This window comes from Cyprinus carpio, chromosome A22, assembly GCF_018340385.1.
Source record: "Cyprinus carpio isolate SPL01 chromosome A22, ASM1834038v1, whole genome shotgun sequence".
NCBI classification, from domain to species: domain Eukaryota; kingdom Metazoa; phylum Chordata; class Actinopteri; order Cypriniformes; family Cyprinidae; genus Cyprinus; species Cyprinus carpio.
Genome location: NC_056593.1, coordinates 9,581,931 through 9,603,120, shown reverse-complemented (window position 1 = coordinate 9,603,120; position 21,190 = coordinate 9,581,931). Strand labels below are relative to the sequence as shown.

General features: G+C 38.0%; 3 pseudogenes; 2 read left to right on the top strand and 1 right to left on the bottom strand.

Moving 5' to 3' along the window:
- Positions 1-842: 842 nt before the first annotated feature.
- LOC122135014 lies at positions 843-4,714 on the bottom strand (annotated as a pseudogene).
- Positions 4,715-8,037: 3,323 nt separating this feature from the next.
- LOC109053690 lies at positions 8,038-14,832 on the top strand (annotated as a pseudogene).
- Positions 14,833-17,613: 2,781 nt separating this feature from the next.
- On the top strand, positions 17,614-20,408 carry LOC109053724 (annotated as a pseudogene).
- Positions 20,409-21,190: the final 782 nt, after the last annotated feature.

The following is a 21,190-nucleotide window of genomic DNA, read 5'->3' as shown; positions in this document are numbered from 1 at the left end:
ACACATAAACCACACTTGAAAAAGGCATCTTAATCACAGTATGGGAAAACATAAGGCATTTCCAAACTAGCCGTATGACTCAGTCAAAACAATCGAATATATAGTGACTTTTTCACAGACAGGGTGAAAACAACTGACCATCCTAAAAAACACTGCGCACCATTGCATTTTTCCCACTGAAGAGCTTTAATATACCCAGCAATGAAATGAATAGGTTACATATATATAGAACTGTTATTTTTGAATTATTTCTCAATACATGAAATGCTTTATTGATGCATTCACATAACTGCTATATATACGGCAATCTGAACACGGTGAACAAATTGCGCAACTTCCACCCTTCAGCCCTGGTGTAAAATATTGCAGGATAGGACTAAAGGTGTGATGTGTGAAATGTTTTAATGAATTGAAATAAAGATGACAGCAGCCCCCCCCCAAAGCCCTCCTTTGGTATCCGCACGATCCAAGACGAATTCGATTTTCTTTCCAAAAAAAAAAAAAAACGGCCCTTTTAACCCAAGTCAGGGATCTGGCTCAAACAGACGGCGGGCGTTTAGTGTGGGGATCCCAGAGAATAACCATCAGAGGAAGCCGAAGACACACTGATCCCTCACCATCCCTTTTCCGTAGGAGCGGATCACACGATCAGCGCCCAATTAATCACTTCCGAGGAGAAAACATTTTGCCAAGCAAATGTAAATTCAGACAGTGGATAATAGAAAAGAAAAAAAACACAGGGACAAACAAACAAGAGCCCCCCCAAACAAGGAAAAGGAATGTCACCTAGAGATTCACGATTCTAAAGGTCGTCTAGAATTAGCGTGGAAATCACAACGAGGTTAAAAAAGAGGAAAGCGCCGTAGCCATAGCACAACACACAGGAGCAAAGCGAGATAAATAGATGGGGAACTGAAGCCCAAGGGTGGGGGTAGAGCCAGGGGAAGTGGGGTCACAGGTTCTGTGACCGCATTGAATTTGTTGCCCTTTAAACCATCGGTAGTGGGCGGCACGCTGATGTCCCCTACGTTGTTTCCCGGAGACTCGTCATGCACGGACCTATCGGCGATCTGCTTCTGTGATACGATCCGATAGATTTCTGTAAGAAAAAGACACATGTTAAGAGACATTTATTTTGAGATGCCCACTGGGAATGTATTAAGCTTGCAGTAACATTAATGCTGTACAGTGGCCAAAATCATTACTGCAGGGAATCCACATAATCACAAGTTTCGCAAAATGACGACATATTTCCCCTTATAGATTTTGCATTGAGTTCACATTGGTAATGATGACAAATTCTTTGGCTTGCAGGAAAAGTCTGATAATTTCAACAGGAATGCAAGTGATCAGGGAATTTCGTGCAAAGGCGAAAATATTTCCCCGTGCAGATTTCGCAAAAGGTTGAGTTGGTCACATGGATTCGCCACATTTGTCGACTTAGTTTGAAAGTGACTTTTTGAGGACAAAATCCAGTCATTTCAATAGGAATCCACGTGATCAGGAATTTCACACGTGGGAGAAAATACTGCCCCTCATAGATCTCACAATAGGTACATGTTGCTCACTTGATTTGAAAGTGAATTTTCAAAGGCAAAATCCAGTCATTTCAATAGGAATCCAGGTTATGATGAATTGCACAGATTTTTGTCCACTAAATTTAGCTGAAAACTGGCTAATGTGACTAATTGGACCTACCTGTTAGTATGTTTTTAAATGCCTCCTCCACATTTGTGGAGTCCAAAGCTGATGTTTCTATGAAGGAGAGGGACTGTTCTTTTCTGGAAAACACAAAACGAGAGATATTTCAACAGCTCAGGTAGATGTTTTTTCTTATTAAACAACATGAAAGTGCAGGAGGAGACGCTCACCTGCAAAAGCTCTGGCCTCATCGGTGGGTACGGCCCTGAGGTGCCTCAAATCACTCTTGTTGCCCACCAGCATGATGACAATGTTGTTATCCGCATGATCCCCGCAGCTCCTTCAGCCAGCGCTCCACATTCTCCATAAGTCAGATGCTTTGCAATGTCATAGACCAAAAAGAGCTCCGACTGCACCCCTGTAGTACCTGTTAAAGGAGACCCACGGAAAACATATACTAAAAAATGTATATTGTACGATAACATATTCATAAGATGAGATTAAAAGGTGTAAATGTTTTCTCTGACAATGATTCAATCATGAGTTCTTTACTAAATAAGCATGTGCAGTGGATTAAAAAATATTTTTATATTTTAAATGATTCATTATACTATAATATATTTTTTATTAATAACTATTATAATATTATGGGCTATACATCAAATAAATCAGCAATAATGATTCTATGAAATCACTTATAGAATTATAAATGATTTTTATTTTAGTACAATTATACTAACATACACTATAGTTATTAGTGTACAAAATATTAAACTTTAAAAGAAAAACTTATCCAATTATTAAACAGGATTTAAATTCTACCCATATTAATGTTACTTTATTACTATTGATCAATTATTATTATTCAAAATGATGAGTTTTAATGTTTTAGTAATAATTCTAAAAAACGATTCATTATAATTTTTTTTTTTTTTTTTTAATTTTCAGTCATAGTATAATATTACCATAATATTTCTATAAAATAAATAAAATTTACATACTGGTAAAAACACAAAATGTGTAGCCTGAATTCACTGCTAAATGCGTTCTCTGCTAAATGCATAAATGTAAAATGTAAATTATTTTATTATTAAATAGAGCTAAATTAAATAAACTATTAATAATTCACTTAAAATAATTTGATCGATGACTTTAATCTTACTTTATAGAATTATTATGATAAATCATGAGATATGTGAACCCAATGGCCCATACAGACTGATAGGTGTGAATCATTCGGACCCATAGAGGTGATGGGTGTGAGGCCAGACGTCCCACACAAAGGACTGTGCGTATTGGAGGACCCTACATGGGACATCCTAACAGTTCTGGTATTCTGGTATAAACTTTGTCCACACACAGAGAATTCTTGGGTTAAGATTTAATTACATCTTCATGTACTCACGCTGAGGTGATGGCTCCTGTAGCGTTCCTGTCCCGCTGTATCCAATCTGAGCCTTAATGGTCTTGCCGTCCACTTGGATTGCTGCGAGTGCGAACTCCACACCAATAGTGCTCTTGCTCTCCAGGTTGAACTCATTCCGAGTGGAAAAGGGACAACAGGTTACTCTTCCCCACACCAGAGTCTCCAATGAGCACAACTAGAAAAACAGAAGCAAACATCAGGCTGTTTGAACAAGACTACAAACTTGATATCATATGATGCTACTCTTATAAAAAAAAAATCCATAGGGAAGATATCATAGCCATCACCAAGACCACAGAACACGAAACAATCTACCATGTGAGTCCTTCAAAGTAAACCACAAAGCAAAGTGTACACCCAAAGCTTATACGATATCATCATTTGAAAAGCAGAAACACACTAGATTAGTCAGCCATCCTTGAGTCTACACGACAGGGCCACAGAGATAGAAAGAGAAGCCGGAAAACATCGGGTAAATTACAGAGATAGAGAGAAACACACACTTCCACTGTCATTTTTCCCTTTGCTCCATCAATTTTGACACCACAAATACAGCCAAGCCTAATTGGGCATAAAACAAATGAGAAATGCATAGAAAATATCAATCGATTCATACTGTGTCCGTTCCAACGTGGTCGCCCATTCATTTTTCTCTAGAGGAGGAAACCTGAAGTCATTCACAAAGTCCGGTTGTCGGTAAACTGGAGGACATCTAAAAACGGTCAAAGCTTTTCAACAAGAAATCTTTAAAAATAACCAATGTGACACATTTTGTAAAACCTCTACAGTAATCTGTGGGTTTTGTCACACACTGAAACATTATCAAAGGCTTGCGTGTAAAAAAAACAGGAACTGATGTGGGAAGGAACTTTAAATACATAAACGTCATAAATAATTAAATTAAAGAATACAACCTTATACACACAAATATTCCTCATATAACATATATACACACACATATCCTACACTTACTACATATGCCCACATCCCAAATATGTTTACAGTGACGTCATGATCATCTTCAGTTGTCAATTTCACGTTACAGAGTTTCATGGTCTCAGTTTAAAGATTTCAAACTAAAATCACGAGCTGTAAAAGCTACAAAAACGAGTACAATTTCAGGTTAATGGCCAAAATTGGACTGTTTGAACATCAAGAAGCGAGTCTTTGTGTAATCAACGACAACAACAACAAACAAAAGTTCCTAAAGGCCTAAGCCCTTCAACCACCCAAAATATAAGCAACACATACTATACACGACTAGAAAAGTTTCTGGTATAACGTTCGCAGCAAAAACGCCTGAAGCGAGATGACGATATTTGGTTATTGTTTGGGGACGAACGTGATGGCATTAAAATAGCTAGTTATTTAGCTCACTTCATGCGTCTGGGTGCACGCCTCTTATTCACGTTAGTGCTGAGATAACATACTGATGAATAAACAAAAGCCAGATTGCATTATTGTTTTCCTACTGTCAAGAGGACAGATGCAAATCCTTATCCCCCCTATTCAAATGTATAATCTACTCTCAAACTTCTTGATTCTTCGATCACTGGTTAATATTTCGATATCATCCTGTCGGCCTGACACTAGACGTTGACCGATAAACGAGACTAGCCCGAGCAGGTGCAGCATAACAGGGGACATTGCGTTTTCGTGATAATAAAGGGGCAAACCAAATAGGGTTTATTCTTCTTTTGTAATAGGGTATAAAAACACTGACAAGTTTAATAAGTAACATCGTATTCGTGACGTCACACGGATGCCCCATTAGGGATGTTCTATCGCTCCCTCAAGAGTGGTCGTTGCTTGGGCGAAGACGGATGAGCATCCTGATAGCGATCGGTCAGATTACGTGAACGACATCGTTTTGTACTGAACAGCAATTCGGAGAGACTGTTTTAGTGATCGGAATTAACCGGTTCAGTGAAAACGAACGAATGATTCGTGTGTTCACGACCCACGAACTCTATGTTTTCAAGACAGAGCTGGTTATAATACAAACTAGATGAACCATGCCAAAACACTTTGAAGCTGCGAGTTTGTCTAAATGCAGATTTTGCCCTCATATCATCTATTTTAATTATTTAAATCAATCTTTTAAATTTCCCTGTGCACAATCAGAATGATTTATAGACCGATTTTCTGCCGATTAAAATATCTTCACTGGTGTATTCCAGAGGCTATTTGGGTTTTTTATTATTTTTACATTTTTATTATTAGTATTTATTATTTTTTTTTTGTATTTAGTTTAGGTTATTATGTAATCTAACAAAATACCTTACTAAATTATTTTTTTAGACCTATTTTGCAATCTGTAGTGATATTTCAGTGAATAAATCTTAAAAGTAACCTTCACCCTATTTAAACATCACATATTTTCTTTACGCTAACTTTTGAGAACGAGCACGTTACATTTAGACTTTTTAATGTTTGACAATTCATTTTTATTTCACTTCTTTGATTATTCACTTATTGCAAATAACGATAGGGTAGAGTGGGGGGAAAACGCCCCCTTGGGGTCAAACGCCATACTGTTTTCCCAAAACAACAATTGGGTAAACTCAAGATACATTTTTGTTGTTACTTGCTAGTGATCTAATCTTCAGCAGTAAGAAAAGGTGTTGTAAAGCTTGTTGTTTTGGAGAACATCACAGTTAGCATCAACTATCTAGTTACCTATCCAGCATCAACATTTTATTTTATTTATTTTTTTGATAGGCTGATTAATTCTCAATAATGGATTTTCACATTTTTCTATTGTTAGACTATTTTTAGCTTGTCTTTTTGAATGTTTAGCTAAAACTGCTTGTACTCTGATTTTGCTGTAAATTTATACCGTATAAAGAAAAATGATTTGTCAAGAGAGGAGGGCATTTACCCCACCCTGCTTTTTGCCCACCTGAGGGGGCAAAATGTCCTCTTTGTCAAATGTAATTTAGGTTAAAAATGAAAAAACTAGGATAGACTAACTATTCTAGACAGATCTAAGTTTTGTTTCACAGAAAACTCACAGTCTTTAAGGGGGGCGGTTTCCTCCACTCTACTCTAAACGTTTCTAGGCAGACACAGGAAGCTCACCACGTCCTGCTGAGGCGTGTGGTGCTCGAAGAGTAAACTATTTCTTAGTTTCCTGCACAAAGATACCGCTACAAAGGTAAGCCGATATAGAAATCATAAAGATATTTATTATTCTGTGCACTTTGAAAGACAAAAAAATTAAACTTGACTTAATGCAAAAACTTTACTGTAGGCCCTAATTCTATCGATTTCAAATGAGAAAGTATTATCATAACTAAAACAGGTATTTACAAACTATTATTGCATTATGTGATAAAAAAAAAACCCCCGAAACAGAACATCTGTTATTTCAGGTTCAATTCCAGATAAATGGACTCGTTTCTGTCGTTTGCCCATTTGTGTCCTTTAAACCAAAGATCCTTTTCGATTTTTAATTCAGCTGTTAATGCTTCCATTATATACTGTTTAAAAAAATCGAAGTTGTAAATAAAACAAAGATTATTGGACATTTTACAAGAAAATTGTGATTCGGTATTCTTCCTACTTCAAAATTTCGCATTTAATTCAATGCTTGCTGTTTCTTTGTAATCTTAGTACACTTTCTAGCAATTTTTAAGTGAAAATTCGTGTAGACCACCTTCATTGCAGTGTATTTAGTAAACACGATAACATTTTTCCTTTCGATTTTCAAACTCTAAATACTATTTTATATTTGTATTTAAATTTGGCTGATGTTTTGTTTTGCCTTAAAGATGCAAAGAGGGTATGGAGATTTCTTCCCAGAATCCCTCACTTCTAGTTTAACAGAAGATCAAAGTAAGCAGCTCTGTGACCTGCTGGGGAATGTGAAACTGACTCTTCTCTACAAAGCTTCAGTTTATGGACTCGAAACGCGCAGTATATTACGATGAGGAGGCTTTCATGTTCTATCCTTTCAAGGCAGTTCCCTGTCTAATTAAAGAAACACAGTGGACAGTATGCACGTTATGACAATGCTTGGCTTGCCTAATATTGTGGCAACATTCTGTACTTTGCATCACTTTATCCGCTATTCTTTCTTAGATACACACAAAACTATAAAGCCTTTTTTGTTTGGAGCTCTCTATTCACAGTAATTGCATACAGTAAGAAACTCGCTTTTTAAAATGCACATTTACAATGTGTTGAGGTCTGTTTACCTTTGCTCTTTTTTGCTGTTCTGTGGCTGTGCATTGCACCGCATATTTTTTGCGGTGCTTGGCACGGTGGATTGGCCAGGATAACCCGCGCCTACGGGGGGGGGGTGGGACGACGCAAACTGCGGGAGGTTGGTCGGGGTGGGAGGGCCAGGTCCTCCCCACAATGACCGAAAACTGTGTCAGTGTGTAGTCCAGAGTCCCCCACAATGACCGAAAAACTGGTTGTTCGGGTGTTTGCAGTCCAGTTCCCCACAACTGAACCGAAACTGGTTTCGGGTTGCTGTGGAGTCCAGTTCCCCCACCATGCCCGAAACTGGTGTCGGGTGTGTGAGGCCGTCCCCCCATGACCCGCAAACTGGTGTCTGGTGTGTTAGTCCCAGTCCCCACAATGACCGAAAAAAAAACTGTTGTCGGGTGTGTGAGTCCCATTCCCCACAACGACCGAAAACTGTTTTTCGGGTGTTGTTAGTCCAGTCCCCACAATTCGACCGAAAACTGGTGGTCGGGTGTTTGAGTCCAGTCCCCCAAACAATGCACCGAAAAACTGGTGGTCGGGTGGTGCTGACGTTCCAGGTCCCACTCGTGACCCGAAAACTGTAGGTGTCGATGTGTGTGAGCTCCAGTTACCCACAATGACCGGAAAACTGGGTGTCCGAGTGTGTGATGTCCAGTCCCCACAATGACCGACTAAAACTGTTGTCGGGTGTGGTTGAGTCCAGTCTCCCACAATGACCGAAAACTGGTGTCCGGTGTGTGAGTCCAGTACCCACAATGACCGAAAAACTGGTGTCCGTGTGTGTGAGGTCCAGTCCACACCACAATGACCGAAGGAACTGGGGTCGAGTTGTGTGGATTCCAGTCCCCCACAATGAACCAAGAAAACTGGTTGGTGTTTTTGCCGGACCCAGAGTATACCCAATACCTGAAATGTCCCCGACAATTGAACCACTGGCTGTCGGTGTTGAAAAAAACTTTTATAAGTGAAATATTTGTAATCTGAAGTGATACTTTTAAACAGCATTTTAGGTTTTTGTCAAATTATTCATTTTTTTTAAGGTCCGGTAGGATCATAGGAAAGGGTGGGTCCCCACTATATGTAGCATTCTGACAAGGTGGCCCCCACAATGCATATAAACAAGTATGGTGTTGTGTGTGAGTGTGTGTGTGTGTGTGTGTTGGAGAGATTATAAATGTAATTGAATTATACTGGTAGCCTATAATTGTTTTAAGAATGACGTCATGGTCATTCTACATTTCAGTAAACTCAAACGTTGAAGACTCTGTTGGCAAAAAGACTTCCTTGTTTTGTGGGTCACAATTGGCCATCTCGTGATGTGTTGGATAAGGAAAAGGGAGCAGGTCAAGCTTGAAATCTTTCTCTGGTACATTTTTGTCTGTGTACGAAGCGAGCATTTCCAGGCATGTTTTTTTTCTAATCTCAATGTAGAAAGGTCTAAAGCTTCATAGTGATATATAATTCAAAGGTAAATCTTCAATGTAATCTTCTAGATTTTACTACAATTTAATGGACAGTCTTCTATAGTTTCTTCACACACGGCTCAAGTCTTTTCTCCAATTAACACTTAAATCAGTTAACTTTTAAACAACTGTTTCTTAAAATTCAGAATCCATTCGGTTCTTTGTCGTGCAGTTTCAGTTTTCGTTTCTAGTTAAATGGCCTAGTTTTTTTGTGTTTTCTGAAAGGGCGTGATAGCCCAACGCAAACTATAGCTGTGTGGAACACACACACTTTATGTAAGGCCTTAATTCATATGATTCCCACTCTGAGCTCACAGCTCTGCCATGTTTAGAAACTGTAAAAGCTCAAGACATTACCATGGTTAAAAAATGCATAAGTTTATGTAGAAATGCGCATATTATTAAAGTATTTCACTGATAGTCAAAGTTAAAAAAAAAAAGTCCCCTATAGTGTTCCGCGCGTTTTTCATGTCCGCTGGTTGAAGCGAGCAAGCGACCACAATTACATCATGATATTTAGTATCCCCCTTGGAATGCAATTTTTTATGGGAATGGAAAACACTACCAAAAAACGTGGTATTTTAACCTGCCGGAACGCGACGGAGTAGTTTTGATAGCAATTGGGCGGTTATTTGGTATAAAAAACCTGGCAACCCTGAAAACACTGGGAACAAGTGGGTGTGAAAACGGGTAAAAATCCATGGAATAAGAGAACAAATGTATTGTTTGTGCCTTTGGATGTCAGAATCGCGGAATGCAATAAGTTTTATTATAACTGTGCCGCCATTTGAAGCTAAAACGCAGAAGTTTAAACTTACAGACGAAACCATGCTATGATTACCCTACTTTAAAAAGCAAGCATACATTGATTTAAACAATAGGTCGATATAAAATTGCATCTAGGGGGAACATATTTTATTAGCCCTATAGTTGAAATACATGCATGAACAGTACATAGATATAAATCTCGGATATTGCAAAGAAAAAAGGCAGAATTTTGAAATATAAATTCAAAATTAATTTTTATAATTTCCTTTTTTTATTATTCCATATGGCTAGAATAGATGCTCTATCACAGTCATAGTCATTTAGTCATTTTCTGCCAACAGTAAGAACCCCCCGCCCACAAAAAACGTCATCACTGTTTGCAAACAACTGAAATTGGTCTATATAGTGCTATTTGCACTAGTGTAATAGGACACCCCGTTTCAATTGTCATCTCGAGTGTGGTAATAAGGAAAAGAGAGAGCAGCTTGAAATCGTGCTGTACTCATTCTGATCTTGTACGAAGAGCATTTCAGCGTTTTAATGCAGCGTAAAAAGGTAAGCTTCATGTCGATATTAAATTTAATAATTTTTATTAAATTCTAAAAATAATCATATAAAAAGATATAAACGTAATAATAAAGTTCTAGATTTGAATGGACATGCTATAGTTTTCTAAAAAGGAAAGTCGTTTCTCAGATCTAAAAAAAAAAGTATTTAACTTTTAACACACTGTTATTAAATTAATTCGTCATTAATTCTTTGTCGTACATTTCAGTTTCAGTTCTAGTTAAATTGTCTAGTTTCTGTAAGGGGCGTGACTAGCCCATGCAAACTAACGTATCTCTGTGGACAAGGCTTGTTCATTTGGCTCCACCCTGAGCTCCATCTGCCATGTTAGAAAATAATGTTAACTTCAAAAATATTACCATGTTAAAAATGCATTAGTTTATTTAAAACTGTGCATTAATTAAAGTATTGTTCACTGTTAGTCAAAGTAAAAAATAAAAATAAAAAATTAAGCCACAACTAGTCAGAACAAGAACATTAAATACTGATAAATAAGAATCAATAAAAGTAACAACAAAGGAAATTAAATGTGATATTTTTTTTCATTAATAAAATATCTTTAATTTATATTTGTATGTTTTTTTATCTTGGCTTAAAGATGCATCAAAGGCTGAAAAAAATCTCAGCGTTGCTCCTCAAACTTCAAGTATAACAGAAGAGCAACGAAAGCAGCTCTGTTGCCTTGCTGGGGGATGTGGAACTGTCTCTTCTCTACAAAGCTTCAGTTCATGGATATCAAGATTCTGCCTTCCATCAGCGATGTGACCATCAGGGTCCCACCTTACTTGTAGCCTACAACCATTCAGGCTACATCTTTGGTGGATACACTAGTGTAGATTATAGTCAAGTGACCAGTATATTACTGATAGGGAAGCTTTCCTGTTCAGATTTCAGGCAAGATCCCTGTGTGCATTAAAATTAACAGTGAATGTTCTGCACGTTATGATGATACTGGAATGCCCAGCTTTGGCGAACAGTTGTTCTTTTGCTACAGAAACAACACCATTTGTGTATCATCAAGGAGGAGATTGTATTCAATTATACAGCAAGGGTTAATGCATTCAATTTTAGTCCTGCCACACTATATGGGAATGACACCAATCTGAGGGGGGGAATGCGAGGTTTACAAAGTGGAACAGAGTAAGGTCAAATTATCAGAAACAATTTTTATCACTAACTGTAGCTATGTACAGTAAATTATATACATTTTATGAGTCCGTTCTTTTAAAATGTACTGCTGTTAACGTTACTGTGAAAAAGTTGTATAATACAAAATAAATCCAGTTCCTCAGATCAGTGCCAAGATGACGCCATGGAGGAATGTTCTGTGGACAGCTAAGTAAGTTTTTCACTCAATGTTATTTTGCTTCTGATTTCAAAGAGTATTGTAAAATAATAAAGTTGTGATCTCTGTTGTAGACGAAGAGCAGCGAGCTCATGGAAATGATCAGGAATTATAAACCCCTGGTGACGTCTGTGAGTCGGGTCAGAATCCTAATGATCGGTCCTGTAGGTGCTGGGAAATCCAGTTTTCTTCAACTCCATCAACTCCATCCTCATGGGCCCGCATTACCAGCAAAGCCATGTCAGGATCTGCAGGCACTAGTCTCACCACACAGGTACAGATTTTAAAAGGACTAACAGTTTTTTTCTCTGGGATGACAAAACCTGTCTTCATTCGTAACAGTTATCTCTTTTAGTTTTCGCACATATCCAGTGGAAAGACGGTCGTGAGGGAAAGCCATTGCCGTTTTGTGTTGTGTGACACCATGGGACTCGAGGAGCAAACAGGTGCAGGACTGGATATTGAGGACATCAGCAGCATTCTTCAAGGTCACGTCCCAGACCGCTATAAAGTAAGTGCACTCATCATCCAAAATTAATGAAGCTAAAGTATAAATTGAAAATTCAAATTGAAGCTGTTCTTTTATATATACTTCATCTTAAAAATTCTTTAAGTCCTTGATTCAGTTTCAAAGCATCCTTGATTCAGTTCAACCCCATCACACCGTCTCAATACCCCGAGGGGCAAAAGGCCTCCAGACCCGTATCTCTAAAGGAGAAGATTCACTGTGTGGGTTGTACATGATAGACGCCACCAAAATCTCCCCTCATGTCCGACAAACTCCAGGAAAAGCTCACCACCATACGCAGAAAAGTGAACTCACTGGGTAAGTAAGGTAACAGCATTTTTTAGATATATCAAAGATTCATAATAATCTAGTGACTAACACAATACTTAAGGTGTGTTTGCGTAACGCTTGTATATCCCAAATATTCCAAGACTAACTATTGGCTATTTACACATTTCAGGCATTACCCAAATGGTTTTGATGACAAAAATAGATGAAGCATGTCCTGAGGGTGGAGAAAGATCTTCAAAGCCTTTATGTCAGTTTTCCTATATTAAGTCAAAGGTGAGATGTGGTCACATGATCACGTAAGCTGTACTTAACCACTCCACAACTTATGCACTTTTTTTATGCTCTGCATTTTCCTGATCTACCTTGTTTCCTAGTCTAGCTTTCTAACAAACCTAATTCATAGTATACTATAAATATTGTTGGCTCTGTGATGAATCGCTTATGCTCTTCTGTTGCAAGTAGTTTGGATAAAAGCATCTGCTAAATGCAGATTTTGTGTGTGCAGGTGCAGGAGGTGAGCTCTCGGTTGGGTGTGCCGGTGTCTTGTGTGTTACCGGTGAAGAACTACAGTCAGGAGCTGGACGCTGGAGCTCAACTGTGACGTCCTGCTTCTCACCGCTCTACAGCAGATGCTCAACTTTTGCAGACGACTATCTGGATGATGTCTGTCCCCATGGAAGACAATCCCAAATAAACTGCTGTGTATTATAGATCAGGATATTTACTTCTTGATCAGCACAATAAGATATCTTAAGGCTGAATAATTTTTATTCTGTTCTGTTTGCCTGTTCTAGTTCTTTTATAGTCATAGAAAATCCATTCAAGAAAATGCAAATATGGTAGATATATCACTTTCATGTTATGTTATAATCATTGTTTTGCTTTTGTTAGTTTCTTGTTTACTGTTGTTCCTTGATCCAGTTTATAGTATAGTACTAGAATGATGTGTTTGTGGCATAGGACTGAGTGTTGTACTGCAGTGTTGTACAGTCATAAATATTGTAAATAGTCTTTAATTTTCATCCGTGTGCGCTCAATATCCAGTTGTGCATATTGTTATTTGCATTAAGGATTAATAAGGATTAAAATTATGCTGTTGTAACTCCGTCGTTACGTGAATTTACCGCGAATTGAGTTACCAGTTCAATAATGGCGGACCTGTTGTCCAGAAATATTTAGTGCCTTCTTGTTGATGTTTTCTCTAAAAAGACATTTTCAGTTCATCGCAATCTCACAAATCTCCGTTATAACTTTTAAAATGTATTTCACTACAGATTACAAAATACAAGCTTTAAAAAGTAATCAGTAATGTATTTCGTTAGTAATGTAATCTAAATACTTTAGAATACTTGAAATACTTAAGCTATGAAACACACAAAGGAACATATGAACTTGATGTCTTGTTTTTATGCTTTCCAACTCTAAATAAAAGTGACATCTACACTCTAACGGCCTGGGTTATTTTTTAACCGAAAATGCTGGGCTGAGTCTGTTGGGTTATTTTATAACTTTTTAAACACTTTTACCAGGTGTTGAGTTAAACCTGCTGGGTTGCAACATTGTGCCTTGAAGATGTTTAAATCGCTCTGGTAACTGTCATGTTTTGGAAGGACAATGGGGCAAAGCCACTGGTTTTCAACTGTTTTAAGGTAAGTTTATTGAATGTTTTCATTAATAATTATTTTAAATCGGCAGAATTATTTTTTTTTGCGGCATCAATACTGTTAAATTTCTACAGGCCAACATTAGTTATGTTAAATGACGAACAGTTTATCTACTTCATTGTATGTGTAGGCTACTTGCATAATCGCGTTGTTGTTTGTCATTTCTCTGATCACAAGGGACATTCTAGCAGAAATGTACATTTTCTGTCCTTGACTTGTTACAGTGAATAAAAAGTATTACATCCCAAAAAATCTAAAAGTTACTGAAATTCCTTGATTGCATGTTAACAGTTTTTAGGTTACAGAAATATGCCCAAAGTACCCTTGGCTTTACCCGAAGGTTATGGAAGTCAGTGGGAGGGAATCCATATTCTTTCTCAAGAAAGAAGTGTGTCCGCATGGAATAGGCTTTCAAAAACAATGTAAAAGCCTTTTACACCAGAGACGACGTGAACCGTGTGACAACAGGGAAAAAGCAGACCATAACACAAGCCAAGGTCAGGCTACAAAAGAGGTTCTTTGTGGACATCCTGAACAACCTGCACAAAAAATACTTAGCAGAGAATCCAAGGAAATCAGTTTCCTATTCCAAAGAGTGTACGTACAATGACTGTGGGAAATGCAAAGAGAAGGAGTTCACCCTGCTCAGGGAATATGAAGGCTCCACCCAGGTGGCATACATGCAGTGGGTCACAGAGAACACAAAAGGACAAACAAAGGACAACACTGAAACAACCTTCAAGAAGACCTTCAAAAAGAAGGTCGAGACCACACTAGATGACCTCATCAAGCTTTTCAACAACATCATGGCTGAGAATGAATTTATCATACATGTGGACTTCTGTGAAAATGATATATGTAAATATGCATCTGAGATCCAGGCAGTGCACTTTGGAGCATCCCACGAGCAAGCAACGCTGCACACTGGAGTTTTTTATATGTAGGACCAGACGCTGAGCCAGTTTGCTTCAGCACCATCTCGCCATCTCACCTGAAGGGGCCCCCAGCCATATGGGAACCTCTAAGCCCCATTCTGTCCTATGTCAAGAACCTCTTACCTGCTGTCACAGTGGTCCATTTCCTCAGCGATGGACCTTGCACGCAGTACCGCCAGAAGGGGAACTTCTACCTCTTCACCTCCCTCCTCCACAAAAAGGGATTCCAAGCTGGGATGTGGAATTTCTTTGAGGCCAGCCATGGTAAAGGGGCACCAGATGGGGTTGGAGGTGTTATGAAGAGGAGTACGGATCAGTTGGTGAGCCATGGCCGCAATATCCACAATGCAGTGGATCTGTTTGAGGCCTTGGTGCACACAGGCACCACTCTTAAACTGTTCTAGTGAAGAGTCCATTGACAGGACAATGAAGGACATGCCAGACAGCATCCCCTAAGTCCCATCAACAATGAGAATACACCAGGTTGTCACTACATCTGCTGGGCATATGCTGTACCGGGACATGAGCTGCATGTGCACCGTAGACAAGATTCTACAGTGCACATGCTATAACACACAAGGCATTCAGCTTCAAACACACACCAACGACAAAAGAGATCGAATGGGGTCCAGAAGTCATTCAAAAGTGGTGCGTCATAAAATATGATGGAGACATCTACCCAGGCATCATCACAGCCATTGATGAGGTTCAGGTGCAAGTGAGATGCATGCACCGTGTGGGAGTGAACCGATTCTTCTGGCCCACCAGAGAAGACATGATCTGGTATATGTTCGATGATGTCATTTGTTTCATTCCACCTCCTCAACCTGTAACCAAAAAGACATTTGGTCAAAGCTTGTGGAGTATAAGGATTAGAAAATAATTATCTTGAAATTCATGTTATTGTTCTGGTTATTACACCCGCATATGCATAGCACAAGACGGAGTTATTGTTTTCACTCCTGTCTGCGTTTGTGCCATTCTAGTTGGTAATTGTTATTGTTAAATTAATTTTTACCATATTAGTAGTACCATTACAATTTTCTTTTCACTCCTGTCTGTGATTGTGCCATTGTGACATTCTAGTTGTTTATTGTTATTGTATCTGGCCATGTTATTGTTAAATTGAATTTTAATGAATTGTTAAACGAACTGTTAAATGAAATATGTTTTTATATTGAAATAAAATAAAATTAGTTTATTGAATTAAAAAGATATTTGGATTATATAATTTATCAGTCATATTCTAATGAATTAGGTCCTTATTATATGTCCTTGGCTTAAAATTTACCATAGTCTAATATTACATGAACATTAAAATTATAATAATAATTTAAAATAGGAAAGCTTGTCAAAACGTAAATAAAGAACATAAAACATAACTTTTTCTGCATCAGTGAAAAAATTCATAAAGTCAGTCCTGTCACAGCACCGTCAGTCCTGTCATGAATCAGTCAGTCCTGTCACACAGGAAATTGTGTTATAAAATATAATATTTAAGGAAATATTGCTGAATAATCTCTTTTACTGTGTAGATGAAGGTGGGAGTATATATCCACTACTATGTTTTTGTATAAATCTCCTATGTAAAGGTAGTTTTTTTACAACTATATGAGTGCCTGGCGGGTATTCTGTGATTTTTTTTGTACTACAGTTGACCAAAAAGTTGCTTATATTTCTTATAGGAATTACAAAACCATGTTTTATAAAATAAGGGACATGTGACCAATAAGAAAGTGATTTTTGTTTGTATGAAATTAATTAGTTAGTGTTAGATACAATCAGGGACATGTGACCAATAAGAAAATGCTTTTTAGGGGTGAAATGTGTATAAAAATATATTTTATTATGTCATAAAAACATGCTGAGATGGCATGATATGCGTTTCATATAGATTAACGTCCTCCATATGACTCAATGTTCAGATTTAAGAATAAGAGATTTTTTTCACCCAACATTTTTACAAGTGTAAATGTACGTTTCTGGTAGAATGTCCCACAAATGCAGACATGGTTTTATGTTTTATGTTTACATGACGAGATACGCAACGCAATGCGTAAAGACACAGTAGCCTAATATATATTTTCATCTAAAATACACAAAAAGAGGAAACCATTGAACAGCTAGCCGGCCAAGCAGCACATCAACCTGGATAGAGCTGGAGAAAGATGCCTAACAGTACAAACATCAAATGTGCATTAAGTTTCTAGTTCCAATTGGTCAATAATAAATGCACATTTATGATACAGCATGTTATAGCTTGTATAAATAATTGTTTTTCAGTTAGGTACACTGTAAGAAAAAATATGGGGAAAACTGAAAAGGTACTAGTCATTTTCTGCCAGGATGTTATCCATTAAGTTGTAACCTTAAAACACAAAATGCAATTTTCTAATTTAAAACAAGGGTAAAACACCTGTGAAAAATAAATACGGATTGTTCCTTCATACTAACAGTACATTGTGTCCTATTTTTAAAGACTTTTGTGTAGCACACTAACTAACTACCAGTACACTGCTTGAAACTATAATTGTTCAGAATGTGCAATTTTACTAGTTAAAAATAATAAAATACATTAAATGTGTAACTGTTCAATAATTCAATGTTGTAAAAAATCTGATAATAAAAACGTGCTACTTATGTTACTTTTACAAATTAAAATATTTTATGTTTAAAATATTTTTATGAACAAATAACATTAAAAAAAAATATTTTGGCAACACTGGTCAGAGGTCAAGGTGCACGTTCTCCAGGTTCTCCCAAAAATCACAAGCGGGTGGCCGCTAGGTGGCTACTGTCGACCTTCCTGAGTTACAGCTGTGATCGATGATGAGAATAATAATGACGAGATGAATTCATTCATTATTTCTTTCACGGAGAAAGCGGACTGTGAAAGGTAAGCTACAGATTCAATTGAATAAAGCCCCGCTGAAGCGAATCCATGCATTTTTGTAAAAAAATAATATCTATGGATGATTTTTTTCCCCCTCCAGGACGAACGCATTTTATCACTCGCCATGGAACTAAACAGCCTCTTTAAATGGCAGGAGGCATCGTGCACATCAAAAACAGGCAAAGCAGCAAATTAATATTAATCAACGTTTCCTAGCTTTTTCTAAAAATATTCAGTTGTAGCCTCTTTTGTAATTGTTAAAGTTTTCCCAATTAACTGTGATTTCATTAGCCTACACATTTTTTTTTCCTCGTAACTGTAACGGATAAGTTACATTTATTTTGTAATTAAAATTACGTTATTCTGTTACATGTAACCAGTTACTCCTAGTTACAAGTTACTTTTATATTAACATGAAGCGGGTCGCCTCACTCGAACCGCCATGTTGATATCACATGGCCAGACAAATACTACACACTTTACTATTTATAACTCGTTATTTGACTCCTCTTTTTTTTTAGGGGGTTACATTTAGCATGGTTATCTGAGACAAGCATTTTACGATGTCATCGGTAAGTGAAAACCTGTGAATGATTTTTCATATTCACGCCACAAGATGTGAGCACAATGTAATAAATGATTTTATTTTTATCTTTCGCAGATGGATCAGTCTTTTGGATTTGGATCGCAAGTGTCCATGGTTGCTCCGTTCACTTGTAAATTAACAGATGGGAAAAGTAAGCGGCTTTGCGCCTTGCTGGGGAATGTGAAACTGTCTCTTCTCTACAAAGCTTCAGTTCATGGATATCAAGCTTCTGCCTTCCATCAGCGATGTGACCGTCAGGGTCCCACCTTACTTGTAGCCTACCAACCGTACAGGCTACATCTTTGGTGCATACACTAGTGTAGATTATACTCAAAGTGGCCAGTATATTACAGATAGGGAAGCTTTCCTGTTTAGCTTTCAAGGCAAAATCCCTGTGTGCATCAAAATTAACAGTGGCTATAATGCACGCCTTGATGACGCTGGAGGGCCCAACTTTGGTCAACAGCTGTACTTTTGCTACAACAACCAACCAGTTGTGTGTTTAAATCAAAGAGGGAATGCATTCAGTGTTAATACGACAACAATGTATGGGGAACGATACTCGACTGACTGGAATGTGAGGTGTACAAAGTGAAGCAGAGTAAGTCAGTCATCAGAAAAAGTGTTATTCATGTGATTTATATGATCTAATATACATTGTATTTATATTAATTTTGATTTCCAGTGCCTCAGATCAGTGCCAGACATAAGCAATGGAGGAATGTTCTGTGGACAGCTAAGTATGTTGCAACTTTAATAGTGTTGCTGATTTCATAGGATGATCTGACAAATTTGTTGCGCTCTATGTTGTAGTCGAAGAGCACAGCTCATGGGATTGATCAGGAATTATAAACCCCTGGTGACGTCTGTGAGTCGGGTCAGAATCCTGATGATCGGTCCTGTAGGTGCTGGGAAATCCAGTTTCTTCAACTCCATCAACTCCATCTTCATGGGCCGCATTACCAGCAAAGCCATGTCAGGATCTGCAGGCACTAGTCTCACCACACAGGTACAGATTTAAAAAGGACTAACAGTTTTTTTCTCTGGGATGACAAAACCTGTCTTCATTCGTAACAGTTATCTCTTTTAGTTTCGCACATATCCAGTGAAAGACGGTCGTGAGGGAAAGCCATTGCCGTTTGTGTTGTGTGACACCATGGGACTCGAGGAGCAAACAGGTGCAGGACTGGATATTGAGGACATCAGAAGCATTCTTCAAGGTCACGTCCCAGACCGCTATAAAGTAAGTGCATAAAGATGGTTCATGTATTTTTTTTTAAATGGCATTGAGTATGATGATGATTGGTTTAATGTATATCTGTTCTTCTTGACATTTCTCTTAATTTAAGTTCAACCCCATGGCACCGTTTCAACACAATGAGCAAAGGGTCTACAGACCAGCATCTCTACAGGAGAAGATCCACTGTGTGGTGTACGTGATAGACACCACCAAAATCTCCCTCATGTCCAGCAAAGTAGAGGAAAAACTTGCTTCCATACACCGAAGAGTAAACTCACAAAGTAAACTAACGTCATACTACAACTGATCTATAATCTGATCAAATTTGAATAACGCTATCTGATGATTGTAAAATGTTGCATCTGGTAGGCATTCCACAGATTGTCTTGATGACAAAAGTAGACGAAGCATGTCCTCTAGTGGAGAAGGACCTTCAAAGCCTTTATCTCAGTTCCTACATCAAGTCAAAGGTGAGAGGCGTCAGATGATCACATGGTCTGTTCCTACAGGACTCAGAGTGAGGGAGATGTTGTTGTGTGTGTGCAGGTGCAGGAGGTGAGCTCTCGGTTGGGTGTGCCGGTGTCTTGTGTGTTACCGGTGAAGAACTACAGTCAGGAGCTGGAGCTGGAGCTCAACTGTGACGTCCTGCTTCTCACCGCTCTACAGCAGATGCTCAACTTTGCAGACGACTATCTGGATGATGCTGATCGAGTGGAGTACAACTTCCTATAAATAGCTGCTGGCAGAAAGTTTTCTTTTGAGGCTGTTAACACGAATGTTTTTTTTGTTAACTGAACGCTAATGGATGATTGCATGTATGATGCTCTGTTGTAGTATATTTCTTTGCTTCTATGCGAACAAGTTTGGACATTTTGTAAAAATATAATTGTTATATTACAGAAAGATATGAGTTATTAAAAAAAGAGCACATGTTAAAGCAAAAAACGTGTCAAAACCCTGGTGACGAAAACCTATTCCTTTGTGTAGAACATTTTTTGAAGGAAAAATTACTGGATGTGCCTTTAAATACATTGTGGTTCAACATTGCTGTTGTAAATATTATATTAATGTGTAAATAATATTAAAACAACACTGTTCCTAATTGTTTGTTTACCCCCATGTCGTTCCAAACCTGTAAAAGCTTTCTTCGTCTTTGGAACACAATTTAAGATATTTTGAATGAAAATCGGGAGGCTTGAGACTGTCCCATAGACTGCCAAGTAAATAACAGTGTCAAGGTCCAGAAGAAGTATGAAAGTCATCATCAGAATACTCCATCTGCCATCAGACGTGCAATCTGGGTTATATGAAGCGACGGGAACACTTTTTGTAAGCGAAGAAAACAAAAATAACGATTTTATTCAATAATTACTTTGTCAACAGTCTCCTCTGTGTCTCTCCATATCACCGTATGCTGCGTTTGCTCTTCTGTGTCACCCGCGCCACAAGGATGCGCTGTTTCTACGTGTATTTAGCTTTGATTTGAAAGTGCATCCTTGTGGCGTGGATGATACAGAAGAGCATACGCAGCATACGTGATATGTTCCCATGGCTTTATATAACCCAGATTGCACGTCTGATGGCAGATGGAGTATTCTGACGATGACTTTCATACCTTTTATGGACCTTGACACTGTTATTTTCAAAC